The sequence below is a fragment of the Salvelinus fontinalis genome, chromosome 25, assembly GCF_029448725.1.
Source record: "Salvelinus fontinalis isolate EN_2023a chromosome 25, ASM2944872v1, whole genome shotgun sequence".
Classification (NCBI taxonomy): domain Eukaryota; kingdom Metazoa; phylum Chordata; class Actinopteri; order Salmoniformes; family Salmonidae; genus Salvelinus; species Salvelinus fontinalis.
Window position 1 is genome coordinate 4,250,423 of NC_074689.1, and position 11,632 is coordinate 4,262,054.

At 44.4% G+C, this 11,632-nt stretch overlaps 1 non-coding gene across 1 annotated transcript; it reads right to left on the reverse strand.

Annotated features, from left to right (window-relative positions):
- Positions 1 to 274: 274 nt before the first annotated feature.
- On the reverse strand, positions 275 to 347 carry trnar-ccg (transfer RNA arginine (anticodon CCG)). Its single transcript has one exon. It is a non-coding gene; the product is annotated as a tRNA-Arg (tRNA).
- Positions 348 to 11,632: the final 11,285 nt, after the last annotated feature.

Here is an 11,632-nt window from a genome sequence, read left to right on the forward strand (position 1 = left end):
CAACAGTTTGACGTGCTCTAAATTTGCTTAGACAATAAATAGAAAACTGTTTTTGTGAAGTACAGGGCTGCAATCTAGTCATGATCTGGAAGAGGGGTAACAATTGTCACTTTTTTTTCTCCTACTATTGACTAATGCCTCATTCATTTGGAATTCACTCTTTGCATCAGGGAATTTGGAATTTAGTAATTAAAGCTAACAAATTCATGCAAGCTGATCTTAGAAAGAACCAATTACCATCTGTTCTTTGATCTAATGCACAGGTGTTTTCAATAGACCCAGGTGGGACTTGAACCCACAATCCCCAGCTCCGGAGGCTGATGCCTTATCCATTAGGCCACTGGATCACGTATTTACCAGGGAAAATTACATTGTGGTGGGGTAAAAACTTTTACAAAGTTTTGATGCATGCCAACAAAGCCATTACACAACACAATACAACATTGTGAATACCGTTTGTCACCGTTATAAGGCAATGAATGTATTCTTTAAACAGTTAGGCACTACATAAAGCTTTCCCAACAGCAGAGCTTTCCTTTCAGTCTGACTGCAAGAATGTCCACCAGAGTTGTGGTCAGATAATTGAATGTTCCTTTCTCTACCATAAGCCACCTCCAATGTCGTTTTAGAGAATTTGGCAGTACTTCCAACCGGCCTCACATACGCAAACTATGTGTAACCACGCCATCTCAGGACATCCACGTCCAGCTTCTACACCTACCCGATCGTGTGAGACACACCAACCGGGCAGCTGATGAAACTGAGGAGTATTTCGGTCTGTAATAAAGACCTTTTGTAGGGAAAAAACGAATTCTGATTGGCTGGACCTTGACCAGTGCAAAAAGGTCTCTGTTCAAAAGTTGTGAACTATATAGTAATAGGGTGCCATATGGGGAACATCAAGTATGTCTGAGGGTGTAGACATGAACTGTGATGGAGTTGTTCATAAATTGGGGTTGTGATATAAAATGTAATGACCAAACAAGATAATGCCTCATGCTGTTTTTTCTTTTGCTGTTAACAACAGCAGCTACTATTACTGTATGCCATTCTAAACTGAGGCTTTCCAGACAATTGTGTTAAATATACATTATATACAGTATAAAGCAGGGGTGCAACTTTGTTATTCGAAGTGGGGGGGACATAGCTATCATTATTTTTTTTTCCTCAGTTGGTTAAACACTCCAAACAGCCTACCCGACCGCTTGGAGGCGTCCACATGGTCCTAAAGCACAGCGTAGCCTCGTTTTGCATCAATTTCCAATGATAAAACTAGGGGGGACAAAAATGTAATTTCAGAATGAGGGGGGGAGACATGAACTCCCCTAGTTTAAAGAATCAGGGTCTTTTGGGGGATTTTTATTTTTATTATATTTTAAATATAAGTCTACATCTTATTAATTTGTTTTCCAGACAGAGAGGACCTATTTCAATGTCTTCCTTCCCAAAGAGGGCAAAGACTCCAGCCTGCCCATGTTCTTCTGTTCCAAGTGGAGTGTTGGAAAACTAGTGGACTACGCTGCCTCACTGGCCAGCCTCAAGAACAACAACAATGTACTAACAGCTAAAAGAAAACAGCCACTAGCAGCAGGCTCCAAGTAGACAAACCTGTTCTACTGTTATCATCATACAAATATGAATCAACATTCAAATCAACATTTATTATAATGTGTAGTTTCACAATCATGTTTGTCACAGTACATTTGACAGAAAAAGGAGTCCTGACTCGCACACAGCACTGATTCTCTAGATCTATTGGAGTCATTGGAATATTATGAAGATGTTTTTATTTATTTATGACTAATAAAGCTTTGATTTACAACAGTTTGACGTGCTCTAAATTTGCTTAGACAATAAATAGAAAACTGTTTTTGTGATGTACAGGGCTGCAATCTAGTCATGATCTGGAAGAGGGGTAACGATTGTCACATATCTTGTCACTTTTTATCTCCTACTATTAACTAATGCCTCATTAATTTGGAATTCACTCTTTGCATCAGGGAATTGGGAATTTAGTAATTAAAGCTAACAAATTCATGCAAGCAGATCTTAGAAAGAACCAATTATCATCTGTTCTTTGATCTAATGCACAGCTGCTTTCAATAGACCCAGGTGGGACTTGAACCCACAATCCCCAGCTCCAGAGGCTGATGCCTTATCCATTAGGCCAATGGATCACATTTTTACCGGGAAAATTTACATTGTGGTGGGGTAAAAACTTTTACAAAGTTTTGATGCATGCCAACAAAGCAATTACACAACACAATACAACATTGTGAGTACCGTTTGTCACCGTTATAAGGCAATGAATGTATTCTTTAAACAGTTAGGCACTACATAAAGCTTTCCCAACAGCAGAGCTTTCTTTTCAGTCTGACTGCAAGAATGTCCACCAGAGCTGTGGTCAGATAATTGAATGTTCCTTTCTCTACCATAAGCCACCTCCAATGTCGTTTTAGAGAATTTGGCAGTACTTCCAACCGGCCTCACATACGCAAACTACGTGTAACCACGCCATCCCAGGACATCCACGTCCAGCTTCTTCACCTGCGGGATCGTGTGAGACACACCAACCGGGCAGCTGATGAAACTGAGGAGTATTTCTGTCTGTAATAAAGACCTTTTGTAGGGAAAAACTCATTCTGATTGGCTGGACCTTGACCAGTGCAAAAAGGTCTCTGTTCAAAAGTTGTGAACTATATAGTAATAGGGTGCCATATGGGGAACATCAAGTATGTCTGAGGGTGTAGACATGAACTGTGATGGAGTTGTTCATAAATTGGGGTTGTGAAATAAAATGTAATGACCCAACAAGATAATGCCTCATGCTGTTTTTTCTTTTGCTGTTAACAACAGCAGCTACTATTACTGTATGCCATTCTAAACTGAGGCTTTCCAGACAATTGTGTTAAATATACATTATATACAGTATAAAGCAGGGGTGCAACTTTGTTATTCGAAGTGGGGGGGACATAGCTATCATTATTTTTTTTTCCTCAGTTGGATAAACACTCCAAACAGCCTACCCGACCGCTTGGAGGCGTCCACATGGTCCTAAAGCACAGCGTAGCCTCGTTTTGCATCAATTTCCAATGATAAAACTAGGGGGGACAAAAATTTAATTTCAGAATGAGGGGGGAGACATGAACTCCCCTAGTTTAAAGAATCAGGGTCTTTTGGGGGGTTTTGATTTTTATTATATTTTAAATATAAGTCTACATCTTATTAATTTGTTTTCCAGACAGAGAGGACCTATTTCAATGTCTTCCTTCCCAAAGAGGGCAAAGACTCCAGCCTGCCCATGTTCTTCTGTTCCAAGTGGAGTGTTGGAAAACTAGTGGACTACGCTGCCTCACTGGCCAGCCTCAAGAACAACAACAATGTACTAACAGCTAAAAGAAAACAGCCACTAGCAGCAGGCTCCAAGTAGACAAACCTGTTCTACTGTTATCATCATACAAATATGAATTAACATTCAAATCAACATTTATTATAACGTGTAGTTTCACAATCATGTTTGTCACAATACATTTAACAAAAAAGGAGTCCTGACTCGCACACAGCACTAATTCTCTAGATCTATTGGAGTCATTGGAGTACTATGAAGATGTTTTTATTTATTTATGACTTATAAACTTCTTGTCAATATGGGGGCGCTGTTTCCACTTTGGAAAAAATCGTGCCCAAATTAAACTGCCTCGTACTCTATTCTAGATCGTACAATATGCATATTATTATTACTATTGGATAGAAAACACTCTCGAGTTTCTAAAACTGTTTGAATTATATCTGTGAGTAAAACAGAACTCATTTTGCAGCAAACTTCCAGACAACAAGTGAAAAATCTGAAAACGATGCTCTGTTCCAGGGCCTGCCTATTGAATTGCCTTATATTTATGGATATGCATGATCTAGCTTGATCTGAGGTTGAACAAGAGCTCTTGGAATGACGTGTCCAGAATTTATTTTCTCTACCTCGGCGCGGGAAGCACCTCCCTATTGTCTTATGATAAGCGTTCGGTATACACGGCTAATATCTCCGGCTTTGTTTTTATTTGATACATATTAGAAGAACATCATAAAATAGTTTTTTTCAACCGAGTTTCATCAGTTTATTCAACGTTTAATGGGACTTTTGGAGTTTTCCGTTCTCTGCGTCGAGAGAAATTGGGAACGTCATCAACATTGGCTAGCCTTGTGGAGCGAATTCGACAGGAGAGAAGGACATTCTAAAACCAAACAACGATTTATTCTGGACAAAGGACTTCTTGTACAAGATTCTGATGGAAGCTCAGCAAAAGTAAGAACAATTTATGATGTTATTTCGTATTTCTGTGGAAAATGTTGAGTCCTATTATCCTCGTTTTGGCAGGCGCTGTCTCGCTATAACGTAAGCTGTTTGTTATGGTAAAGTTATTTTTAAAAATCTAACACGGCGGTTGCATTAAGAACTAGTGTATCTTTCATTTGCTGTCCAACATGTATTTTTTAGTAAAGTTTATGATGAGTTCTTTGGTCAGATTAGGTGAGTGTCCAAAATAGCTCCGGACAATTTGGTGAATCGATGCTACATATTCACCATGTATAACCACGGTTTGCAGCTCTAAATATGCACATTTTCGAACAAAACATAAGTGTATTGTATAACCTGATGTTATAAGACTGTCATCTGATGAAGTTGGTCAAGGTTAGTGATTAATTTTATATATTTTGCTGGTTTTTGCGATCGCTACCTTTTGCTGCTAATAAATGCATTTGTGTGTTTGGCTATTGTGGTAAGCTAATATAATGCTATATTGTGTTTTCGCTGTAAAACACTTAAAAAATCGGAAATATTGGCTGGATTCACAAGATGTTTATCTTTCATTTGCTGTACACCATGTATTTTTCATAAATGTTTTATGATGAGTATTTAGGTATTTCACGTTGCTCTCTGTAATTATTCTGGCTGCTTTGGTGATATTTTTGATGGTAGCTGCAATGTAAAACTATGATTTATACCATGAAATATGCACATTTTTGAACAAAACATACATTTATTGTATAACATGTTATAAGACTGTCATCTGATGAAGTTGTTTCTTGGTTAGTGACTAATTATATCTCTATTTGGTCGGTTTTGTGATAGCTACCTATGCGGTAGAAAAATTGTGAAAAAATGCGGTTGAGTATTTTGCTATTGTGGTTCGCTAATAGAAATACTTATTGTGTTTTCGCTGTAAAACATTTTAAAAATCGGAAATGATGGCTGGATTCACAAGATGTTTATCTTTCATTTGCTGTATTGGACTTGTGATTTCATGAAAATTATATTATATGATATCCCTGTCGCGTTAGGCTAGGCTATGCTAGTCAGCTTTTTTGATGAGGAGGATCCCGGATCCAGGAGAGAGAAATGGTAGAGGTTATGAAGCTTTGATTTAAAACAGTTTGACGTGCTCTTAATTTGCTTAGACAATAAATAGAAGTTTGTTTTGTGAAGTACAGGGCTTCAGTCTAGTCATGATCTGGAAGAGGGGTTCCAATTGTCACTATTCTTGTCACTTTTTTTTCTCCTACTATTAAATAATGCCTCATTCATTTGGAATTCACTCTTTGCATCAGGGAATTGGGAATTTAAAAATGATAGTAATTAAAGCAAACAAATTCATGCAAGCAGATCTTAGAATGAACCAATTTCCATCTGTTCTTTTATCGAATGCACAGCTGCATTCAATAGACCCAGGTGGAACTTGAATCCACAATCCCCAGCTCTGGAGGCTGATGCCTTATCCATTAGGCCACTGGATCACTTATTTACCAGAGAAAAATACATCGTGGTGGGGTAAAAACTTTTACAAAGTTTTGATGCATGCCAACAAAGCCATTACACAACACAATACAACATTGTGAGTACCGTTTGTCACCGTTATAATGCAATGAATGTATTCTTTAAGCAGTTAGGCACTACATAAAGCTTTCCCAACAGCAGAGCTTTCTTTTCAGTCTGACTGCAAGAATGGCCACCAGAGCTGTGGCCAGAGAATTGAATGTTCTTTTCTCTACCATAAGCCACCTCCAATGTCGTTTTAGAGAATTTGGCAGTACTTCCAACCGGCCTCACATACGCAGACTACGTGTAACCACGCCATCCCAGGACATCCACGTCCAGCTTCTTCACCTGCGGGATCGTGTGAGATCCACCAACCGGGCAGCTGCTGAAACTGAGGAGTATTTCTGTCTGTAATAAATACCTTTTGTAGGGAAAAACTCATTCTGATTGGCTGGACCTTGACCAGTGTTGAAAATACATTATATACAGTCGTGGCCAAAAGTTTTGAGAATGACACAAATATTCATTTTCACAAAGTCTGCTGCCTCAGTTTGTATGATGGCAATTTGCATATACTACAGAATATTATGAAGAGTGATCAGATGAATTGAGTCACTGGAGTACTATGAAGATGTTTTTATTTATTTAGGACTAATAAAGCTTTGATTTAAAACTGTTTGACGTGCTCTTAATTTGCTCAGACAATAAATAGAACAGTATTTTCATCCGTCAAACAAACTAATTACACTACCCACTGTTTTGTCATTTAAAAAAAATATTCCTCCATTTATCTTTTTTTGAGCTGTTCTAGATTAGTTGGCCCCTACATTTATTACATTGTGCCCATGAAACATTAGGTTCCTGGAACAACTTGGTCAAATCCAGAAGGATAATAATACCAACACCAGCTCTAGGGGGGGTGCAGGGTTGCCCACCCCAAAATAGCATGTTGCCCTAAAAATGCATTATATCTGAGTCATGTTAAATCGTTAAAATCGCAGTAAGCAAGTTTTGAAACATATCAACCTAGAACAAGTCGCGATTATTAATACTAGTTTCTAACGTAGTGTTCGCACATCCAATAACTTGCAGGTACTGGGTACAAAGAATAAACTCGTGAAACAAAGATCGATACCTGCACACTGACGCTGCAGTTTATCGATGCTGGTATCTATATTTATTTCTTAAGGATATCAATAATACTACATGGTGCTGCCGTGTTTTATCCGTCTTTATATTTGTAATAGTTTTAATATGTCAACAAACTGTATGTTTGCCATCTTCCTGACTTAACCTAGAGATAAGACACACAAATGTGCACTCCTGTAATCTCTCAGCTATTTTTGTGTTTTTAGGCCGGGATTCAAACCGATTCGCGCTTTGTCGAAAACCCACCATTGAAAGGTACTTTCTGAGTGAGCTGACATATAAAGAATTTACCGGGAATGTGAACTCCGCGAACACGGGAGCATTGTACCTCTTAATTCCCACCCTGCATGTCCTATCCCACCATCCTCCTGGGCCACCATCCCAGGAGGACCTAGGCCAGGATTCGATTCAAACCTCCCCTTTTAGGTTATTAACATTTTAAATGCGATTTTCCTGCATTTCGTAGACCGATTTAACTGTGACTGCTGCAAATGTCAGCAAAAAAATCGAATGACCTTTAAATGTCAAGTGCACTGTTACGCAGATCTATCGCTGATCGGATTGAATCCCGGCCTTAGCAACATTACTTTCAATCACACCAGACCATACACTCTAGTAGTGTTTCCATAGCTTTTAATATCCTGTTCAATATGACCCACCAGCACCCCCACTAAACAAACAACACCTACTTCAGTTAGCAGCAGATAATTGGTAAATGAACTGACTGGAGGAAAGCTGCCATTCTAGACTGGGGAAACCAGAGAAGATCAATGGTGGACCCCTGCCCACTCTCTGTGTAGGCCACGATTTATGACCAGTCTCATTAACAAAAACACCATGGCACAAACGGTCAACACTGTTAATCATCCTGCAAGCGAGACTTCCTCAGTCAACTAAGAAATGTACGGCGTCCATATTAGGACAGCCTGCCTCACACCATAATAGTGCAATTCAACAACGGCTTCAGATTCCTCCGATGATTTCTTGGGAGTGGACGTTCTGATCTCTGATCTTGAAAATGACAGGATGAGTGTTAACGTGGATTTGTATGTCTCTCCTCCTCTGTCTCGCCGCACATACAGAAATGTAGATGGAGGGAGCCAGTAGCATGTTTATGTTCATCTCATACTTGTTGACATGACACTAATGGGTCCCTAAGGGGTCTGGTCAACGGTAGTGCACTATAAAGGGAATAGGTTTCCATTTTCACTATCCGTCCACAGCTGTAGCCTCTCCTATAGCGTTGTCAGACACACAGCATAGGTTAATGAGACTGCTGTGTGACTGTAACGGTCCTGACCTGTTTTATGTTGTTTTTGTATGTGTTTAGGTCAGGGCATGTGTTTTGGGTGGGCAGTCTATGTTATCTGTTTCTATGTTGGTTTTGGTTGCCTGGTATGGCTCTTAATTAGAGGCAGGTGTTTTGCGTTCTCCTCTAATTAAGAGTCATATTTAGGTAGGGTGTTCTCACTGTTTGTTTGTGGGTGATTGTCTCCTGTCTGTGTCGATGTTACACCATACGGGATTGTTTCGGTTTGTTCGTGCGTTTTTGTAGTAAGTACTAGTTCGTTCGTTCTGCGTGTGTTATGTCAGTTCGTCGTACTAAGTCTGTCTATTTTTCGTTTTGTTATTTTGTTAGTTTATTCAAGTATTGGTTGTTTCGTTTTGTCTTATAAATAAAATTCATCATGTATTCACAACCCGCTGCGCCTTGGCTCGATCACTACTCCTTCTCTTCTTATGAAGAGAGAGAGGAACGCCGTTACAGAATCACCCACCCTACCAGAGCCAAGCAGCGGAGTAAACGGAGTAAGGGACAGGAAAAGAAGGAGCAATGGACATGGGACGATATATTGGACGGAAAGGGTTGCTACACATGGGAGGAGATCCTGGCTGGTAGGGATCGCCTCCCATGGGAACAGCTGGAGGCACTGAAGAGAGCAGAGGCTACCGGAGAGAGGAACCGGAGCTATGAGGGAACGAGTCTGGCACGGAAGCCCAAAAAGCCCGTAAGTAACACCCAAAAATTTCTTGGGGGGGGCTAAGAGGTTGTGGGCCAAGGGCAGGTAGGAGACCTGCGCCCACTTCCCAGGCTTACCGTGGAGAGCGGGAGTACGGGCAGGCGCCGTGTTACGCAGTAGAGCGCACGGTGTCTCCTGTACGAGTGCATAGCCCAGTGCGGGTTATTCCACCTCCCCGCACTGGTAGGGCTAGATTGGGTATTGAGCCAGGTGTCATGAGGCCGGCTCAACGCGTCTGGTCTCCAGTGCGTCTCCTCGGGCCGGCATACATGGCACCGGCCTTACGCATGGTTTCCCCGGTTCACCTACATAGGCCGGTGCGGGTTATTCCACCTCCCCGCACTGGTCGGGCGACCGGGAGCATTCAACCAGGTAAGGTTGGGCAGGCTCAATGCTCAAGAGTGCCAGTACGCCTCCACGGTCCGGTATTTCCGGCGCCACCTCCCCGCCCCAGCCTAGTACCTACAGTGCCTACACTACGCACTAGGCTACCAGTGCGTCTCCTGAGCCCAGTTCCTCCTCCACGCACTCTCTCTGTAGTGCGTGTATCCAGTTCGGTGCCTCCAGTTCCGGCACCACGCACAAAGCCTCCTGTGCGTCTTCAGAGCCCTGAACACACTGTATCTTCTCCCCCTACTAATCCTGATGTGCTTGTCCTCAGCCCGGTGTCACCAGTGCCGGTACCTCGCATCAGGTATAGAGTGGGCTTTGAGAATACAGTGTGCCCTGTTCCTGCTCCCCGCACTAGTAGGAAGGTGCTTATCCTTAGCCCGGTGCCTCCAGTTCCGGCACCACGCACCAGGTCTACAGTGCGCCGTATCCGGCCAGAGCCATCCGTCTCCCCAGCGCCATCTGAGCCATCCGTCTCCCCAGCGCCGTCTGAGCCATCCGTCTCCCCAGCGCCGTCTGAGCCATCCGTCTGCCATGAGCCTGCAAAGCCGCCCGTCTGCCATGAGCCTGCAAAGCCGCCCGTCTGCCATGAGCCTACAGAGCCGTCCGCCAGACAGGAGCCGCTAGAGCCGTCCGCCAGACAGGAGCCGCTAGAGCCGTCCGCCAGACAGGAGCCGCTAGAGCCGCCCGCCAGACAGGAGCCGCTAGAGCCGCCCGCCAGACAGGAGCCGCTAGAGCCGCCCGCCAGACAGGATCTGCCAGAGCCGCCAACCAGACAGGATCTGCCAGAGCCGCCAACCAGACAGGATCTGCCAGAGCCGCCAACCAGACAGGATCTGCCAGAGCCGCCAACCAGACAGGATCTGCCAGAGCCGCCAACCAGACAGGATCTGCCAGAGCCGCCAACCAGACAGGATTTGCCAGAGCCGCCAACCAGACATGAGCAGCCAGAGCCGTCAGAGAGCCATGAGCGTCGAGAGCCGTCAGCCCGCCATGAGCGTCGAGAGCCGCCAGCCCGCCATGAGCGTCGAGAGCCGTCAGCCCGCCATGAGCGTCGAGAGCCGTCAGCCCGCCATGAGCGTCGAGAGCCGTCAGCCCGCCATGAGCGTCGAGAGCCGTCAGCCCGCCATGAGCGTCGAGAGCCGTCAGCCCGCCATGAGCGTCGAGAGCCGTCAGCCTGCCATGAGCGTCGAGAGCCGTCAGCCTGCCATGAGCGTCGAGAGCCGTCAGCCTGCCATGAGCGTCGAGAGCCGTCAGCCTGCCATGAGCGTCGAGAGCCGTCAGCCTGCCATGAGCGTCGAGAGCCGTCAGCCTGCATAGACCTGCCAGAGTCCCTCAGCCAGGATCTGCCAGAGTATATCAGCCGGGACCTGCCCCTTGTCCCGGTGCTGCCCCTTGTCCCGGTGCTGCCCCTTGTCCCGGTGCTGCCCCTTATCCCGGTGCTGCCCCTTGTCCCGGTGCTGCCCCTTATCCCGGTGCTGGTCTTTATCCTGGTGCTGCCCCTTATCCCGGTGCTGCCCCTTGTCCCGGTGCTGCCCCTTGTCCCGGTGCTGCCCCTTGTCCCGGTGCTGCCCCTTGTCCCGGTGCTGCCCCTTGTCCCGGTGCTGCCCCATGTCCCGGTGCTGCCCCTTGTCCCGGTGCTGCCCCTTCTCCTGTTGCTGGCCGTTTATTTAGGGGATGTGAGTTTTAGGGTGGTCATTGGGAGGGGAAGACAGAAACGGGGAGTGACTATGGTGGTGTGGGGACAGCGTCCAGAGCCGGAGCCACCACCGTGGTCAACTGCCCACCCAGACCCTCCCCTGGACTTTGTGCTGGTGCGCCCGGCGTTCGCACCTTGAGGGGGGGGTTCTGTAACGGTCCTGACCTGTTTTATGTTGTTTTTGTATGTGTTTAGGTCAGGGCATGTGTTTTGGGTGGGCAGTCTATGTTATCTGTTTCTATGTTGGTTTTGGTTGCCTGGTATGGCTCTTAATTAGAGGCAGGTGTTTTGCGTTCTCCTCTAATTAAGAGTCATATTTAGGTAGGGTGTTCTCACTGTTTGTTTGTGGGTGATTGTCTCCTGTCTGTGTCGATGTTACACCATACGGGATTGTTTCGGTTTGTTCGTGCGTTTTTGTAGTAAGTACTAGTTCGTTCGTTCTGCGTGTGTTATGTCAGTTCGTCGTACTAAGTCTGTCTATTTTTCATTTTGTTATTTTGTTAGTTTATTCAAGTATAGGTTGTTTCGTTTTGTCTTATAAATAAAATTCATCATGTATTC